Source organism: Pinus tabuliformis, chromosome 8, assembly GCF_031772625.1.
Source record: "Pinus tabuliformis cultivar Carrire ecotype Pingquan chromosome 8, CPIR1, whole genome shotgun sequence".
NCBI lineage: Eukaryota > Viridiplantae > Streptophyta > Pinopsida > Pinales > Pinaceae > Pinus > Pinus tabuliformis.
In genome coordinates, this window is record NC_142294.1 from 717,443,556 (window position 1) to 717,464,994 (window position 21,439).

At 33.0% G+C, this 21,439-nt stretch overlaps 1 pseudogene; it reads left to right on the forward strand.

The window, feature by feature from the left end:
- Positions 1–3,528: 3,528 nt before the first annotated feature.
- On the forward strand, positions 3,529–4,155 carry LOC149237602 (uncharacterized; annotated as a pseudogene).
- The last annotated feature ends 17,284 nt before the right edge of the window (positions 4,156–21,439 follow it).

Consider the following 21,439-nt stretch of genomic DNA (forward strand, 5'->3'; position numbering starts at 1 on the left):
TGACAGTCTTAGCCTTTTTGCTGACAGTCTTTCTTTTGTTTTGTATTTTTAGAGTCCAGATGGGTACACCATTGCATTGGTTGCAGGAGATGAGACTCTTAGGTTTTGGCAAGTCTTTGGAGCTCCTGATACCTTAAAGAGGAAAAAGCGTAAAGATGCGGTGGGTTCTTTTAACATGTATCTCATGCATATCCATTAAGCAGATTTTCCTCCTTCAGGAATGAACACAGGGGTATTATCTTCTCACATTGATTTAGCCAAAACCAGCTGACCTTATGTAAATATCCATATATGGTTAAGATAAGATAGCTTTATAGTTCATACGCCTAGAGTGCTGCATCTGGCAGAGGTATTCATTATATTGATCTAACACTAAATGGGATTTGTGTTGAAAGTATTTATTTTTGTGCTGACAGTCTTTCCTTTGTTTTGTGTTGACACAATGACAACCTTTCCTTTGTATTTGGTAAGTCTTTGTAACTCTTGATACCTGAAAGAGTACTAAGTGTAAAGATGTGGATAGTGCTTTAAACATGTATTTCAAGAAGATTTGTTAAGCAAACTTTCCGCTTCAGGTATGAGCACATGGGTATTATCTGTCGTATAAGAATAATTTCTTGCATTCAAAATTTTATAAATAAAGAAGACACTGTAAGCCTCTCTTGTTTAACATAATTGTTTTTCCTTCTTTATACCATTTCTCTAACCATTCATGAATTCATTTCTAGTGTATTGAGAGGTTTGTTATTTGTACATGGAGATGCCTAACATAAGGAAAACATAATAAACATTGACGATGTTTCCATTCAACCACCCTTTTCTAGGAGTCCAATCACAAAGATAGCTATCACAAAGAAAACACCTTATCGATGTACTCCCAATGTTTCATGTGAAATAGGTGAGCACGAGGTTTATAGTGACACTATGAGCACCACTGGTATGTGAATCAATGGGTCCACATAAAAATTGATATATGCATGACCGACTGGTAGGCACGGAATTTTATCACTTTGTTGGATTACATAACACTAGAATGATCTAGTAGTGCCCCCCTATAACGTGAAAAATGATATGATTACATGAAAAGTTTGGACGATGTCTCACTCAAGTTACTAGTGTCATTGTGTTGTCATAACAGTGACAGGCGTCTCCCCACTTATGTGAGATTAAAGTGGACTTTGATATTAAATTAAACCTCTAGTCAATGTCACCCATGTTTGTATAGCCTTATAAGACACTGACAAAATGCCAAAAAGAGAAGAGTGCAGGACATTCCTATATGTTTTTTATTACAGTGACAGATCCATTACCATAGTGGTCACTCTGTTTGAAAGGAAATGGATGTTTGATTGGCGTGTTATTGTTTTCCTGTAGGGAGGAGACTATAGTAGTGCATAGCGAAAAAAAACTGATTTGGTACTTTCAACAAAGAGGCATGTGCCAGTAAAGTAGAGTTGACAACCTTCAATACGTGTTTGACAACTCTTAACCGTAAAATTTTTAATGTCCATTTTATGTGGATGAAACTTCCCCACAAGTTTAATAATGTCTAACCCTAGCTGTGATCAAACAGTTTTAGCCTCCATTACCATGTGTGCATCGTTTTCGAATTTTTTTATTTTGAAGTGGGTTACCTGCTTGCTCGGTACCACACTAGCGATGAACCAATCAAGCTGGCTCAGGACTTCTTCTTTGCAAATTTCCCATTATCAATTCCTCTATCATTACTTCATTCCTTCACTATTAAATATAAGCTAGAGGCATTCCATGCCCTTTCATCAGCTCACCTTCTGAGGTTTCACATCTCGCAGGCATTGCAAGCCTTTGTATTATTCAATCCTCCTCTTGGTTTTTTAATAGAATTTGATCAGATTGGTTTTTTTTTTTTTTTGTGAGTATCAGACCTTTTGAGGTTTGATCAGAAATTGCAAGAAATGGAGAATATCCATTCTGGTTTAAATCATGTTTCATCAAAGGGTCTTTGGAGATTTGTGTGGATAGCTTTCTTCATGATTAGAAAAGGCCTCACCTCCAAGCGCAAGATGCTCATGGACATGCATCTGATGATGGAGAGAGGAAAAGTCTATGGCAAAAGCTTGAGGAATTTGGTGTTCCACCATTCCAAAGACAGTAGCAACTAGAGTGGATTTGGGCTTCAAGAATATGAATTCTCCTGCAGCAACAGCCCCACCATCTTCAACATGGCCAGGAGAAAACATCACTACTTTCCCACACATATGCTTCACTTTCCATGCATTCATCCACATCAATTTGAATAAAAGAAAGAGCCTAACACTATTGTTCATCCCAATTTGGATCACAACAATGAATGCTTCAGCAAGGATTGCCTTGATCATAACCAGTTGCATGCTCTTCAGAGGTTGAGACCTTCAATGACTTTTCCATTCAAACACCCTTTCCTAGGAGTCCAATCACAAAGATAGCTATCACAAGGAAAACACCTTATTGACATACTCCCAATGTTTCATGTGAAATAGGTGAGCACGAGGTTTACAGTGACACTATGAGCACCATTGGTATGTGAATCAATGGGTCCACATAAAAATTGATATATGCATGACCGACTAGTAGGCATGGAATTTTATCACTTTGCTAGATTACATAACGCTAGAATGATCTAGTAGTGCCCCCCTATAATGTGCAAAATGATATGATTACACGAAAAGTTTGGACGATGTCTCACTTAAGTTACTAGTGTCATTGTGTTGTCATAACAGCAACAGGTGTCTCCCCACTTATGTGAGATTAAAGTGGACTTTCATATTAAATTAAACCTCTAGTCAATGTCACCCATGTTTGTATAGCCTTATAAGACACTGAAAAAACGCTAAAAAGAGAAGAGTGCAGGACATTCCTATATGTTTTTCATTACAGTGACAGATTGATTACCATAGTGGTCACTCTTTTTGAAAGGAAATGGATTTTTGATTGACATGTTATTGTTTTCCTGTAGGGAGTAGACTATAGTAGTGCATAGTGAAAAAAAATTGATTTGGTACTTTCAACAAAGAGGCATGTGCCAGTAAAGTAGAGTTGACAGCCTTCAATATTGTTTGACAACTCTTAACGGTAAAAATTTTAATGTCCATTTTATGTGGATGAAACTTCCCCACAAGTTTAATAATGTCTAACCCTAGTTGTGATCAAACAGTTTTAGCCTCCATTACCATGTGTGCATCATTTTCAAATTTTTTTATTTTGAAGTGGGTTACCTACTTGCTCGGTACCACACTAGTGACGAACCAATCAAGCCGACTCAAGATTTCTTCTTTGCAAATTTCCCATTATCAATTCCTCTGTCATTACTTCATTCCTTCACTATTAAATATAAGCTAGAGGCATTCCATGCCCTTTCATTGGCTCACCTTCTGAGGTTTCACATCTCGCAGGCATTGCAAGCCTTTGTATTGTTCAAACCTCCTCCTGGTCTTTTAATAGAATTTGATCAAATTGGTTTTTTTTGTGTGAGTATCATACCTTGTGAGGTTTGATCAGAAATTGCAAGAAATGGAGAATATCCATTCTGGTGTAAATCATGTTTCATCAAAGGGTCTTTAGAGATTTGTGTGGATAACTTTCTTCATGATCAGAGAAGGCCTCACCTCCAAGCGCAAGATGCTCATGGACATTCATCTGATGATGGAGAGAGGCAAAGTCTATGGAAAAAGATTGAGGAATTTTGTGTTCCACCATTCCAAAGATAGTAGCAACCAGAGTCACTTTGGGCTTCAAGAATATGAATTCTCCTGCAGCAACAGCCCTGCCATCTTCAACATGGCCAAGAGAAAACATCACTACTTTCCCACACATATGCTTCACTTTACATGCATTCATCCACATCAATTTGAAGAAAAGGAAGAGCCTAAAACTATTGTTCTTCCCAAATTGGATCACAACAATGAATACTTCAGCAAGGATTACCTTGATCATAACAAGTTGCCTGCTCTTCAGAGGTTGAGCACTTTGTTGTCTCTGATGTGTCGAAGGATCTCGAACTCGTTCAGTGAAGATAATGACCATAAGGTTGACATGCATGCTGAGGAATTCATTGCTTATTTCTATGAGCAACTGAAGATGCAGAACAGGATGTCTTTGCTGAAATACTAGGAGATGCTTGATAGAGGCACAAGTTAATTACTTTATTAATGAAATTCTTCAATACAAGGAATATAGAAACGAATAATTAGTTTTTCTTTTTCATTAACCTGTGCTGGATTTACGTACCACTACTTAATTATAATGATGGCTTTGGTTATATCCTATGCATCAACAATTGTCAACACTTTTACCCTCCTCCATTCAATCAAGTGAGACACTTTCAACCGTTGATTTGAAGTGTGACTGCTTTTTCCAAATATCTGTTGAGTTGCCTTCTTTTCACTTCTGAGTTCTGCTGTGCACTCTGTGGCATGGCAAGATATTTTTAACCCCACACCCTACCCTCCGTCCCCACTCACACACGCAAATTGAACTGGACGGACGTCGAGAATCACAGAATGATACCCTTGTCGATCCCTTTATCCGCACCCTCCATTCATTCCCATTGCTTAAATCGGATGCCTTCCCTCCTATAAACGTACAGGCGTGGGAAGTGGCCAAGCACAGCACAACATCACTACTCTCAGAGGCTCTATACCTGGTTCCAAGCTTCGAGAATTTGGGGCTTTAGTGGCTAATACACCAGGTAAGTGCATGCCCTATTTTCATTTTGCTATTCTTCTTCATTTAATGCTAGTTGATTTTTCTTCGGCTGAGGAATTTAAATCTCATGACTGTTGCGGGGGCGCTTGCTGTGGGATCCTGTGTTAAGATATTTGTCCGGGATCAGTTTTTTAGCCGAGATTTATCTTAACATTGCACGGATGGCCTGTGTTGGAAACCCTAGGCTGTTAAAGTTTTGAAGTTTGATCTATTTTGTTTCGAATGGGTGGATCTTACATGGAAGGAATGCTATCTTAGGATTCTGTAATGATCTTTGCAAGTTATATTTTTTGTCATTGTTTCAGAGCTTTCTGTCGAGAGGGCTCTTTAATGTTTTTTTTCTGTTGTAATGAAGTCAGTTTACTCTTGCGGGATAGGTTGTATTGTAAATCTTATGAGGTCTTTGTATTGGGAATTTGAGTACATATTTAGTCTAAGATTTTGTCTATTTGAGAATATCGCAATTTTTTTGTCTGATTCGATGGGTTTGTGTAAGGAGTTCAGAGAAACAAGGTGCAGACATTCTTTATATTGGGATTTGGTGTATAAACAGTGTGTATATGTCCATCCATTTTATGTGGCGTAGAGGAATGGATGTATGTGCATCATTTAATGTTGTTGTCTGATTCGATGAAGTTGTGTGAAAAGTTTGTGGAAACAAGGTGCACACGTCTTTTATCACGATTTGGCATATACTCAATGTGTATACTTCCATCCATTTTATCTTGCGCTAAATGGATGTATGCCCAGGGTTTATTTATATCCTATTTTATTGTTTCACTGGAATTCCTGTATACATGTTGTACATCCACCATTGTTTACTCCAACATGGAACACGGCTGCTGGTCATCCCTTTTGTTCAGGAGTTGGAGTATACAGAACACACACATATATTTTCAGTTAGTCTTTAGCGAATGTCAGAGTCTCTTCATACAAATGCCCTCGCCATTGCTTTATTGAGGCTCGCAAGTGATGATGGTCAACGTTTTTTTCTATTAATCCTAGACTGCCAGCATTTCCAAACATTTTTGAGGTGCCACAAGTCTAATTCATGAAATTGTATATATTCGTATCATTGATTTTGCTAGAAATTTAAGGTTGCGAGCATTTCCATGCATTTTTTATTCTGCTACAATTCAATTCATGTATATGCTCTATATATACACCATTTTTCACATCCAACTGGGTAATAGGTATATACAATTGTTACACATTCATTCTGTTTATGAGATGGAGCGTGCACAACACATGCACTCATCTATTTCTTGTCAGTCTTTTTCTAATGCTCGAGTCTCTTCATACAAATGCCTGTGCTATTGTTTTATCAAGATTCATAAGGGAGGATGATCGATGTCTCGCTATAAATGTAAGGCTACCAGCATTTACAAACATTGTGACCAGAGGATGCGTTCTAAGCCTTGTCTTGGCCATTTAAGCTCATTATCTTTAGATAGTAGAACATTGAATATCTAAAAACTCTCTGGACTTACTAGGCAGCAAGGTATGACACTGATACAGACCATATATTCACTTTTTCCAAATATGCAACACCTCCCATCTTGCAAGGAAGTACTACTACAATTTGATTATCTTCTTAAAAGAATTTTCTGGAGTTAATATCAGTTTTTCCTGCTCCTGACATTATCTAAAATAAGTTGTCAGGTTTCTATTTACCATGGATCATGTGTTTAATTTCCATTGGTTTCATTCCATGCATATGCAATGCAGGCCTTTAAAGTAATGCCTATGTTGGTTTTTCTCTTGGGATTATGTGTAAAATAAGTTTCTAGATGCACCTGTTTGTTCTAAACTGTTTGTTGCTCCTTTTTTTGTGAAAACCTGGTTGTTCAGAACTAAGTGCACATGAAAGTTTTTTGTGTGCTTAATTTACCCAAATTTTCACATCAAAATCCTTAAATTACCCTTGAAGACCTAATTTTTTGGTCTTGCAAATGCTACAAAAATCAGACTTCGCAGTTGGCAGGGGTAAAAATTTATACAATGTTTTGCATTATACGTTTGCACCTGTGGTACTGCTAAAAAAGGCTTCACAAGTTATATGATGCCAACTTTTTCTCATAGCAATTTTGCAAATGGTTTTTATTATTCTGGATTGAAATGAAAAAGTAAACCTCTGGCTCATGTACCTAATTTTTATTTGGCTTTGCTTTTATAGATCAATGTCTTACAATGTTTCCAGTTAGCCTTCTTTGTTTCCATTTATCAATTTCTTATGCTTTGTCCGGTTATTATTTGGTTGCTTACCTATATGTCCTTGAAATATGCTTGGATTTTTATCTCATATACAAACATAAGTTTTTGGTTTTGATCGTTTATGTAATTCACCCAATTGCAAGTCCAGTCAACTGTAATCTGCCAAGATCAACTAGTAGGCCTATTACAAATTTAGTTGAAGTGAAGATAGTTGTTTCATTGTATTCAAACATGACTCCACCTAGTGTTGATGGTCCAGCAAAAATACCTATTCCACCTAGTGCTGAAGGTCCAAGAAACAGAGGAGAATCACACTTTCCTCATCCACCTCTGAATGAAAGGATTCTTTCATCTCTATCACATAGATCTATTGCTACACATCCTTGGCATGATCTTGAGATTGGTAAGTGCTAAGAACCTCTTTTTCCTCATTGTTTATTTTGTTGATAATGGCCATGATCTAGTGTCATTTGTAACTTTATAATGATCACTCTGGATATAGTTGATTTATGTAACATTCAACTATAAGGGGTACTTGCACACATAACAAAAATACATTGATTATACATTATATTGATCATCTGGAGGTTTCTTCAAAAGTTAAGTGGTTTACAGAAAATCTAGCACACCTATCCTTGCATGCAATCTGTCAGTAATTATTATTTGGTTCTGAAAAGAAATTTATCCATAAATGCCTTTATCTTGTTATTTATTGACTCTTTACCGGTGCAGCGATAGATTACACTATACTAATGTCTCTGCTGCCCATGCAATGTAGTAATAATTAGTCTCCTAGATTTTCTCTTTGGTTTTTATTTGGGTTGGTTGATATAAATGTGAAATTCAATGTTTGGCTGCAGGACCTGGAGCTCCTTCGGTGTTCAATTGTGTAAGTACCTAGTATCCCTCTTTGATTTTTATAGAATGTGTTCCTTGCTTTGAAGGATAACATAAAGCATAAGGTGTGATCACATCAATCATGTTGCCTTTTTTCTAGTTCCCTTTTCTAACTAGAGCTTGCTTCTAGGATCTAACACCTTTGTGCCTTTGAAAAACATGATTGTCTCATGTTTGTCATATTCACACTCTCAAGCGTGAGTTGGGAATATTTTTATAAACATGGTGGAACAAGTAATCGACTCCTTACTAAACCCATAGTGAAATGTTGTCTATATAGGAAAAACCCAGTGGGCAGCTTGAAACACATATCGCATTCAAATAGTAGAAACGTGTGATCACATCAATCATGCTGTTTTTTTTTTGTTCCCTTTTTAAACTAGAGCTTGCTTATAGGATCTAACGCCTCCACGTCTTTGAAAATATGATTATCTCCTATCTGTCATATTCACACTCTCAAGCATGAGCTGGGAATGTTTTTATAAACATGGTGGAACAAGTAATTGGCTCCTTACTAAACTCGTAGTAAAATGTTGTCTATATAGGAAAAACCCAGTGGGCCGCTTGAAAGGCATATCACATTCAAATAGTAGAAACATGTTATCAATTTACCACATTTGAATAAGCTCATACCTCTTATCTGATTTACCTATTTTAACATCTTTGTTTCGTCATTTCACCTATAATCATGCACTTGGCAGAGTTATTATCTATTATCTGATTTACCTATTTTAACATCTTTGTTTGGTCAGTTCACCTATAGTCATGCACTTAGCAGAGTTTTTATCTGCTTGTAAGATGATATCAAATATTATTTTGTAGCTCATCCACAACTTCGTTTACTCCCAAGCGCTTAGTTAGGAGCCATTACTAATAATGATGCTGCTACACCTACTATTTTAGTGCTTTCTTAATTACAATTAGGGAAGCTTGTCTATTTCCCTGTTATCGCAGTAGGCTATCATTGTTTTATATTTTCATGTAGAAATTATAAAATATATTAGATCTTCATCTTACATAGATAAAAGATGGTTGGGCATTACATTGATTGGCCTCCTTGGATATGCAGCTTTTTTTTTTATTCAAATTGTATCTGGGACGAGCATTTTTTTATCTCATTATTTTTTCGCTCTTGATAGTGTGCCCAAAAGTATGCCCTTCATATCTATGTCCCTGATACTTTGCTTTTGTGCTTACTATTGTTGGCCTTTCCTCACAGAGCCCTTAGATTAACCCTTTGCACAGTGTTTCAACTTTTCATTGCTAAGCTTGATAGAATATGGTTTCTGATGTTCTAGACAATGAGTCTCTTACAGATATGGATAATTATCTCTGTTATCTCATACAAAATCGAGATTAGGAATTATATTTTATAAGGATTCCAAGGACTACAATCAGGCATGATCATACATGCTATTATCCAATCCATGATTTCATTTCACTTATCATTTTTTGTTATTTTTCGATACTCAGGTTGTGGAAATTGGCAAGGGGAGTAAGGTGAAATATGAGCTAGACAAAAAAATCGGTCTGATCAAGGTAAGCTTTATTTATTTTGAGCCTTTGAAATAAGTGTTGTTTTTGTAAGTAGTTTTATTGGGTACCATATTTTAGGTTAATCTTTAATTATGTTTTTATTCTGTAATCTATAAATGCAGGTAGATCGAATTTTGTACTCATTACTTTATCGCAATGTGTAGTAGAGAGTTCTAGAATCTTGAATTGTCAAAGGGAGAACTTAGAAGTTGGAAATTAAATGACCACAGCCATTCCGAAAGACCATGTGAAAACAAGGTTTTCCACAAACCAATTAACTCTTCTAGAAAAATTCAACAATTCCAATTTAATAATCCTATCGGCCTCTCTTTGTACCTTTTGGGACAATTTCTAGTTACAATGTTGATTTTGATTATTGTGATACACTCGGTTTGGTTATTCTCTAATTATAAATTTGGCTTTGATTTTTGTGATGTGCATCTTATTGCAGGTTTTAATTTTTATTTTTGTGATGTACAGCTTAGTGTAGGGAGTTGTTATACTAATTTCTTATATGAGTTTTATAATATAATAATTATAATTCTTTAAATTTTATATTTAAATTTAAATTAATAAATATATAATTATAAAAGCCTCATTTAGGGAAAATCCCATATGATTGTTGAGTATTAATGTTGATTGAGATTCTGCAAGTTTTAGTCTGAGATTTTGTTCACTCTTCTAATAAGAGTTTTAAAATACTTCCCATCCCACTGCAGATAAAAATAGGTGATGCACTTTCATTTTGAAAGGGTTTGAAACTTACCTAGTATTTTCACTAGCATTCACGACATTTTTGGGCTTTGATTTGGAACAAACAGTGCTACCAACCAAAAATAGAGATGGTATCATCATTAAAATTTATGCTTATATTAAAGAGTATATTGGTTTTGTTTTTGATCCATTTTTATACTGAGAGTTTAATAAGTTTGCATAATATTATTTTTATTTCAATTATTAATTATTATAAAGATGGTAGCGGTTTTTATTATAAAAAAATGAAATGACTCTACTATTGCATTTGCAGGTGCTCCCGGGAATCATGCAAGGCAAGGCAAGTGATAATGAAGAAATACTAAGAGTACACACATTTCTATTTCAAGTATGCACTACATTTATTTTATTTTATTTCAGTAAGTAGTTGTCTTGGAAATGGTTGAGCAATGGTATAAAACTTGCCTTATAGGAATTTATTATTTTATTCTTAACAGGAAAAAGGATGGGTAGTTTGGTGTGCCTCCAAGAAACGATTAAGTGCTGAGAAAACATCTAGTGATAGAGAATTTTCTACAGCTTTAGCTTGTTATGAAGTTGATCATAATAGTTCATTACTCGAATTAGATTCATTGGATATGAAGCTTCCTCGGGAACTATATCACCACCAATTTGGATACCAATTGCTGCAATTCTTGGGCTGCAATAGGAGATGGAGCCAACTCAAATTGTGAAAGCCAATAGTGGAGAAGATAATTATGCAGGTCAACAATAGATTGAGAATTGGCCTATATCATGTTGCCAGGACTTGTGTCAATTTTTCATCTTTTGTAAAACCTTCATGAAGAAAGAATTTCCAATCAATTGTAAATTCAAATTCATATACATTATGACAATTCTTTTTTATCAAGGAAGCCAATCCAATTATACAAGGGTATTGAAATTTTGGTTTAACAACTGGATATGAATTTAATTTCCACCATTTAATGTGATTGAAGCTTTGAATTTCTATGTTAGAGAGTATACCCTCTTGTAGGATGGAGAAATCTAGAACATTTCTTTTTTGACTCATACTATGTCTTGAAATGAAGTTCCAACTGAGGATCCTGCATTTCAAATGACGTGAATTCATTTTCAGAAAATATAAGTGTGTTGCCTTATTATTTTCAATGTTGCTTTCTAGAATTGTTTTTCATTTAGATTTAAAATTACTTTGTTGCTAGTGTTGAAAATAATGGATTTATCTATTTTTTATTCTGTTGGTATCTATAAGCAACAAAGATTTAAGGTAATTAAAATCACTATTTGTGAACTTTGAATGTGAAACTACTTTGAAAGAACATTCAAAATTATTTTTATTTTTTTTAATATTTTTTATATTGTCTCTAGAGAGACAATAGTTTGAATTATGGACATATAGTCTCTATAGAGACAATATGTTTTTAATCTCAGCTATTGTCTCTAAAAAGACAAAAATGTAATTGTCTCTAAAGAAACACAAATGAAGTTGTCTCTAGAGAGACAAATGAAATTGTCTCTAGAGAGACAAATCAAATTGTCTCTTAATAGACAATAATTCTTGTCTTTATAGAGACAATAATAATATGTGTTCTATATTGTCTTTATAGAGACAAATTTTTGAGACATTATATTTGAGACACCCGCTTAAAGACAATATTTAAGACAATACACAAGTTTCTTTTTGTCTTAAGTTAAGACAATTGACTCAAATATTGTCTTAAATATTGTCTTAAAACCCCCTACATATTGTAGTAGTGTTTAGTGTTTATAATATTTATTTGGGTGTTTATATACGTTGAGTTTATAATATTAGTCCCTTGGTTTTAATATTATTCCCTTGGGTTCATAATCCGTTGGGATTTTAGTATTAATCCCTTTGGTTTTCTATTCACTTGGGTTTATAATATCAATCCGCTGGCTTTATAAATATTACTTATGGTAAACCATGGTTAATCATAACCAACCATGTTCAACCATGGTCAAACCATATGGATATGGAAATCAACCATGGTCAACCATGGTCCAACGTTGTGTTCTGATAAAGATTGTCTCGAAAATCAATCATGGTCAATTATGGTTAACCATGGTCCAACGTTGCAATCCCTTGGGTTTATTATTAACTTGGTTTTATAATATCAATCATCATCAACCATGGTCAAGCATAACCAACAATGGTCAACAATGGTGGGATGTCACATTGTGACAAAAATTGTCTCCATATAAAAATCGTGGATAATCATGGTCAACCATGGTGGGGCATGGTTGACCATGGCCAACCATGTTTTATAGAATCAAACATGGTCAACCATGGTCAATCTTGGGCTTTTAGTATTAATACCAATGGTTTGTTATTCCTTTGGGTCAAACATGGTGAATCATAGTCAACCATGCGCAACCGTGCTCAAATGTCGCTTTGTGACAAAGATCGTCTTAATATGAAATTTAACCATGGTCAACCATGATCCAACGTCACATTGTGACAAAAAAAATTATTATTATTAATTATTAACATCATTAATTATTATTATGTAAAAATGAATTAATTATTATTATTTTTATTCAATTAATTAATATGTATATTATTATTATTTACCAATATTTAATTAAAAAATATTATTATTGTTTAACGATAATTAACTATTTAACTATTATTTATTCATTTTTATTAGTAAATTGTTATCATTATTATTATATCTTATAAAATAAAATAAAATACAAATATTTATATTTATATTTTTTCTAAAAACAATATTAATTTTATTTCATAAAATAAGTAATTATTTATCTACATTTTATAAAAAATAATAATAAATGAGTAGTAAATTATTATTGTTATTATTATTATTAATAATATAATAATTTTTATATTATTATTATAATAATAAAATAATAACTATATTAATATAATAATCATAAATATATAAGAATATAGTTGTTATTATTTATATAGTTATTAATAATTATAAACAATCCATTTTTAAGAAAATATATAAAATAATTATTAATGTGGTTGATATATGTTTATTGGCCTATATTAATCACATTAGAAAATGTGATTGTATATATATTTAAAGATTGATAAATGTAGTTGTGCTAGCAGTAATAAAGTTGACTTGTAATAGCAATGTAAATGATTACGCTTATTTAATTATTTATTTATTTAAAAGAATTACTTAAGTTACACTATAAATGTAAAATAACATAAATAATTCACACACAAATTTCATAATTATAATCAACAGAGAAGAAATAATTAAACTTTTTCTGACTAAAATTTACCTAAAATAACTTGATATGCAAAGGCACACTAAATTCAACTTTATTTAATTCTACTTTCCTAACTTTCTAAATTTAACCACAAAAATAATTAACTATTTTACCAATTATAACCTCATTTAAATAATCTTCTCACATAATTTCATTTTCTATATACTGTTAAACGCATTTGCACAATACAAGTCTATATGGATAACTACCTATTCTGTACACTGTCCCCACTGGTCTTTTTATTTTTAATGAAATATGAATGAGTAGTTGTAACGAAGGTCCAGAGTTAGTTAGATTAACCGAAGTCTAGTAATGTTGCTTCCGCTGTCGCCTGAATCTGAAGCCCCTCAGATCTTTTCCACACATTCAACCGTTTGCTACGCAGCAGTGAACTGCAAAACTCATCCCTTCACGGATTCCAGGAGGCGATATGGCGTGCTAAGGGTTGGCCACCTTCGAGTATCAGAGTCAAGGGATGGTGGAAACAATGCCAACCAAAATTCAGTGACATTTAACGAAAAAGCGATGTTTCCAGGAACAGTCTAACTAGTGAAGTCCCTAGCTTCCAGGAACAAATAATTTGCAAGGAGCTCTACTCCCTCAGTTGGAACAGTTGAAGAAGATCCAGGTTCATTTTAGTGGATTTTGGTCAGTTATCTTCTCTTGTTTTGATAAATTTTTATATGTTTATGCATTATATGTTTGTAATATATGTCTTTTCCTGATTATAAAACATTGTAATCCCAACTACCAAATTAATAAACCTGATCACACGTCATACTTAGAGAGTATAGATAAATCAACTTTCAAAATTTGCTTTCTGGCGGCGAAAAGAACAAAGTAAATAGATTTATGACCAACGTACAAGTTTCCCATCTGCGCAACGCATACATCAATCAAAACCACTGGAAACATCTTTCACAGTTTGTATGCTCATTGAATACATGGTTATACTGTGGGACAAGAGTTTCTACCGAGCTGTGACGGCAAATTAATTTGCTTATGCCTACAATGTTTTATTAATAGTTTAATACTCGTCTCGTCTTAAAAAAAAATATGTAGATCAATGTATGTTTAAGTTATGTTATGAAGTTTTCTATATGGGAAAGAGCCATGAAATAATTCTGTAGACCTTGGTTTACTATGGGTGAAAGTAGTTGAAGTCTCTATTTGCTTGTAAAATTTTATTTGCTTTCATAAGATTATAATCCAAGTATATTTTCCCTGCTCACTTCATTCATTCTGGGATTTAAATTTTATTGGTTCAGCGCGATACTTTGTTCTTCTCTGTCTTACTGTCACGTGATATCACAAGAAGTTTTTAGTGCAACGATTATTAGAGATTTCGTTTATGAACATGAGTTTATCAGAGCAGTTTATCAGAGCAGCTCGTTATAGTAGGATAAAGAGATAAAGGTTTGTTACAGCTAGACAAGGAGAAAGGTTTTTTTATTAGTGACCAATGGCAGTTTCAAGCAAAAGCTTGGAAAATATATAGATTCCTCAATTTAATGGTAACAACTATGATTATTGGGCATCAAGAATGAAGACATGATTTTGTTCTCAATTTATATGAAATTCAGTAGCGACATGCAATGCATTGGCATAAGCAGAAAGAGAAATGTTGAGAGATAATAGGAAGGACTTTAAAATCTTCTTCTACATATTTTAAATAGTGAATGTCTCTAGAAAATATCTCAAGAAATGGCAAAGACGAAGATAGGAAAATTGCAAATGTTGAGAAGAGGTTTTAAAACAATATGTATGAAGGAGTGTGAAACAATAGAATCATTTTCTACACAAGTTATTGGAGTGGTAACTCAAATCAGATCTCATGCTTAGACACTTGAATAAATGAGAGCCCTTCAAATGATTTTAAAGATTTTACCAACATGGTTTGATTCTATTGTTGGGGCTATATTGGAGACAAAGAATCTATCACAACTTTCAATGGGTGACCTCCAAGCCTCACTCATTTCTCATGAACATAGGTTGAGTAGAAAAACAAAATATTCATTGGAACATGTTTTAAAGGCACAAGTTTAAGTTGGTCATGGTGGTCAAGGTAAAGGCACAGGAAAGTAAAATTCCAAAGGAGAGGATGAAGTGAGTGTTATAGATCTAACCTTCCAATATATGAAATGATAGGAATATACCCAATAATAATAAATAATCACCAAGAAATACAAGATCTGAATATAGAGAAATGCTTCACTTTATTAATATCAATCCATAGTTACCAAGTTCGAAGATAAGATATGATAAAAATTCTACTGGAAAAATTTCAATTCAGAAAAAATTAGAAAGTATATATCTTAAACATTTAAATATACATACTCTTTTTCTTGTAACAACAATGCCTTACCAATTTCTTCCCATTCATTTTGAAATTTAAATAATTTTTAATAATTTTAATCAATATAAACAATTTTAAAATTAGAGTTTACTTATCAAAATTATAACCACATTTGTCTTAGCTCTAAGATCTCTTTTCTTTTCAAAATTCAAAACTTCCCTCTTACTTTCAAATCTTATTTAAAAATATTTTATGATTAATATTTATTTAAAAATTAAATATTCTAAACTTAGAACTACTTTTCTTTAATTTCAAATTTTATCTAAAATATTTTATAATTAATACATATTTATAATTAAACATTCAAAAATATGTTTATAAGATTTCTCTAAATATAAATATATTATATTTAAAAAATCAATTAATTATTATAAAATTTACTCTTCGAGATTTTACTTTTTTAATTATTATCTCAGCTTTTTAAACCCTTTAAAACAATACTGAAATTAAAAATAACAAATTTTCTCCGCTCAAAATTTATTTCCATTTCCTACCTACAATTCAGTGGCCTTTCCATTTCCTACCTGCCATAAGGTAGCTATCTATTTTATGCTTAAGGATTACTACTTTACGATTCTCAAAAACGTAAATTAAAAAATCCCTGCAATAAACTATAAACAATACTTAGGTATCACTGAACTTACTATTATCTGACGCACAAATTAACAAATCCCTACAATAAACTATAATAAATTACAAATGGTGAATTTTCTGTCATCCAAACGAAGCTACCATGAACCAAATCGAATTTTCATCGAGTTATTCAATGTTCGAATCGAATTGTTAAATTTCCGTATTTATTTCTCCGATACGGGCATATTTGGTAGCTATGTATTGAACCCTTAAGGTAGGGCAGCACCATACATTCACTCCTTAAGGAAAGAGAACACTCCACAAGCCATATGCTTGTTCATACAATAATCCTTGACATCTCTCAATCAGGAATCTCTAGCCTCTATATAGGCCTTATACAGACAACGCCATGGGTCATCACCATGGTTACCTCAATACCATCTATCTAATACCATGGGCTTATTACATTATTGCTAACTACTTGTGGTCCCTTACATGATACAAGTTAACCACCTTATTTATTACTATGGCCCATCCCATTATTACATTATTTCCTTGGGTACCTCGCTTTGTACCGCATATTATCCCCCCTAGGTATACTACATCGAGACATACTTGGATGAAGAAGATATTCAAGTTCAAGTGAACTAGAAATCACTAAAAATCCAATTCAAATTCCAAGCTAGAATCAAACACAGGTCAAAGATATGATAACTCCCAAGTCTAATGTAATCATTGCACAAACTATGGGCATTATGCAATTGAATGTAGAAACAAACACTATGATCTTATTAAACCAAATGCAAATTTCACAAAAGAAAACTAGAAACAATACAATATGTTCTTAGCATGCAATGTAGCACAAGAGAATCAAAAATATATATAGTTTTTAGACTCATGTTGCAGCAATCACATGACAAGGAACATAGAAATGTTTTTAAAGTTGGTTGAAAGTGTAAAATCAAAAGCCACACTAAGGATTGATAACAAATTGTCTATCATGGGTAAAGTAAATGTCAATATTTTAGCCAAGAAGAGGGAGAAGAAGCATATTTGAAATGTGTATTTTGTTCCACTTTTAAAACACAATCTGATAAGTATTGGACACCTTATTCAAAAGGGGCATAAATTTTTGTTTAGAAATGGAGAATGAAAAAACTTAATAAATTTTCAAGTAAAAAGTTGATAGAAAAAGCCTAAATAAGAAGCAACATAATGTTTCCACTAAAGATAATGCTAGATTTGAAGGGACAGGGTGTTCAAGCACAACTCTCATTGAACTCATAAGATGATGAAAGAAAGTTTGAAACAGACAGGCAACCTTTCAAGGAGTGATCAAATATGAATTTGGCTATGGAATCTAAGATGTAGGCATCTTAACTTTGGAGGTCTAAAATTTCTACATAAGAATTACATGGTAAAGGGTTTTCCACTTATAGAAAAACCATATAGCTTATGTGAAGGATGCATTTTGGTAAAAAAATCATAGATAATCATTTCCAATAGGAAAGTCAATAAGGGAAAAGGCACCCTTAGAAATTGTCCAATGCATACACCATCAATTGGTGGAAGTTATTACTTGTTGATGTTCTCAGATGACTACATAAGAAATCCATGGGTCTACTCTTTGAGACATAAAAATGAATTATTTGAGCACTTTCATCAATTCAAGGCTCTTGTTCAAAAACAAAATGGGCACCACATCAAAGCTTTCAAAAATGATGGAGGTGGCGAATACATTTCAAATGACTTCATACGTTTTTACACGAAGTATGGAATTCATAAACAATTTACAAAAATGTATAAACCTCAACAAAATGTTGTTGCAAAAAGGAAATATAGAACAATTATGGAAATGGAAAGGAGTATGTTAAAGAAAAAGAATTTTCCATATGAATATTGGGTTGAAGTTGTAGCTTATGCAACCTACATTATAAATAGATGTCCAACAAAAAGGGTAGAGAACATGGTTCATGAAGAAACGTATAGTGAAATAAAACATAGTGTTACTTAGACGAAAGTGTTTGGATGTGTGGCCTATCCGTATGTCCCAAATGAATTAAGAAAGATGATGGAAAAAAATGGTGGGGAATGTATATTTGCTGGTTATAGTGATGAATCAAAGGCATATAAAATCTACAATCCAATAACCGAAAGGGTCATAATAAACAAATATGTACAGTTCATAGAAGAGGAAGCATGGGATGGAAGTTTAGAGAAGACAATTATTATGGCAACAATTCTACCACATGAATACAATGAGGAACTAGAAAAAACAAGTAATTCTTCGATGGTGACTCCTCCTACACCTCTTAAAGCTCAACAAAGTAGTCCTCAAGTGGCATCTTAAACAATTAATATGGAAGTCCCTCACATTCAATCAAATACTCCTCCAAGTGCACAACAAAGGTTAAAAACTCCATATTCTCCACATTCAACTTTAAGTGACACATGAAATCCAACTTTGGCAAGCTTGAGAAGACAAAAATTTAAAAATTTGAGTGACATTTATGAGAAAAATGAAGGTGAAAGTATGCCATTATGAATTATGTTTTTCTCTGTTTTCTCATGTAAATGATACAATTAATTTTTAAGATGAAATTAAGGAGGAAAAATGGGTAACAACAACGGATGAAGAAATAGAGGCATTGGAAAATAATGATACATGGGAGTTAGTTAATCTTGCACAAGGAAAATAAGTCATTATTGTGAAGTGGTTCTATAGGAGAAAAAACAATGCGAAAGGAAATATAGAAAGACATAAAGCAAGGTTTTCTGTTACAGGATATAAACAACAATGTGAATAGATTATGATAAAACATTCGCATTGGTCCTAAGAATGGAAATTGTGTGGAAAATTTTGGGAATAACAACACAACGTAAATGGATGGTATACAAAATGGAAATGAAATCAGCCTTCTTGAGTGGATTGTTGAAAGAGGAAGTGTAATTGGAGCAACCACTTGATTATGAGGTTCAAGGGAAAGAAGAAAAGGTGTATAGGTTAGATAAATCCCTTTATGGGTTGCAGCAAGAACCACACACGTGGCATAATAGGATAGGCTCATACTTCTTAGATAATGGCTTTAGCAAAAGTGATGATGAGTCTACTCTCTAAATCGAGTAAATTGATGGTAATATTATAATTGTGGTTTTATATAGATGATCTAATTTTCATAGGTAGTGAAGATATCGTTATTGTTGATTTTAAAGAGGTCATGAAACATGAGTTTGAAATGATAGGTTTCATATTGTTAAGGTACTTTAGAGGAATAGAAGTGAAACAAATGGAAGATAGCATTTTTATTTCTCAATCAAAGTATGTAATAGTATTTTTCAAGAGGTTTAAAATAAAAAAACTATAAACCTCCACCAGCTCCAATACCCATGGGTTTAATATTGAGCAAAGAAGATTGTAGCGACAATGTAAATCCAACATTATACAAAGGTACGGTTGGTACTTTCACATATATGACTGCAGCTAGTCCTGAATTAATGTATGCAATGAGTTTGGTTTCAAGATTCATGGAGACACCAAAGGAGACACATTGGAAAGTATCTATAAGAATTTTAAGGTATGTTAATGGAACCAAAGGATATAGAATTTTGTATACTACGTCAAATGATTTTACGCTAGTTGGATATACTGACAACGATTATCCAGGAAGTGTAGATGATAGAAATAACACATTAAGCTATGTTTTTCATTTAAGTTCATGGGTCATTTCATGGGCTTCCAAAAAACACCCGATAGTTTCTCTTTCTACACATGAAGTTAGAATTTTTGTGACAACATGGAAAACATGTCAAGCAATTTGGATGACAAGAATGATGAAATATTTATGGCATGAACAAGAAGAAACAACAAAGATTGATTGTGATATCAATTCTACATATTTCCTATCTAAAAGATCTATTTTTCACAAAATAATCAGACACATTGACACAAGGTATTGCTTCATCAGGGAGTTGATTAATGGTGGATAAATGATTTTGGAGGATTGTAGGTCTATAGATCAATATGTTGATCTTTTCACCAAACCATTAGCAAAATATTTTTTTGTCATTTAGTAGACTATTAAGGCATTATTAATATCAATATTTATGATTAAGGGGGAGTGTTGGAAATTAATTCCAACTCTCAAATTAATGAACCTCATGGTGTGCCATACCTAGAGACTATAGATAAATCAACTTACATAGTTTTCTTTCTAATTAAAAGAATGCAGAAGTAAATAGATATTTCACTAACCAACAATTTTCTCGTCCCTGAAACACATTTTTCTATCAAAACTATGATAATATTTACACATAGTTGTTGTAGCTGTAAATGCCTAATTAGATTATGCACTAACATAGTATACTACACATTACATATGTGAACTAGTCAAGTATTTATTAAATTATTTTTAATGTGTTTCCTTCATGCCATACATGAAAGTGAATGGTTAGAAACAATGGAAACGATGACACTACTGCAAGGGAGGGCTGAATCAATAATGTGGCAAATTTATAAGATTCTTCACAAATTACACTTTTCAATCACCTTAACAATTATTCATAACATCATAGACATCAAGCACATGAGAAAGATATACACAAGATACCAATCATATTTTTATTACAAGTCTTCAATTCGATTACATAATTTCCCTACATGATACTACTTGTAGGTTTATCAACTTCTACTGAAAGGAACTTCTATCTCTGATCGTTTATAAACTAGCATTAAAAGGGATTTATTCCCCTATTCATTTACTAGTAACCATTGGAGGGGACTCTTGCCCCTGCTCATTTATGAGTCTCTGTTGAAAGTGATTGTTTCCCCTAAACATTTACTAGCACCCACTAGAAGGAGCTTCAACCCATGATCTACAAGATTTCACTTACCAGCCATATTTTTCAAACTCAAAACAATAGGCCACTTATCTCACAATCAAATAAATATTTCTCACTGCTACTACTCACCAAAGCCACCATAGAATCACCTTCAATAATTTCACATTACTGATGCAAACACCTTCAAAAGTATCTAATTACTAATGCAAAACACCAATAATATCACCTTCAATAATTTCTAATTACTGAACAAAACAGACACGAGACTCACCAATACCAATCACTATTGCACTTCTTTTC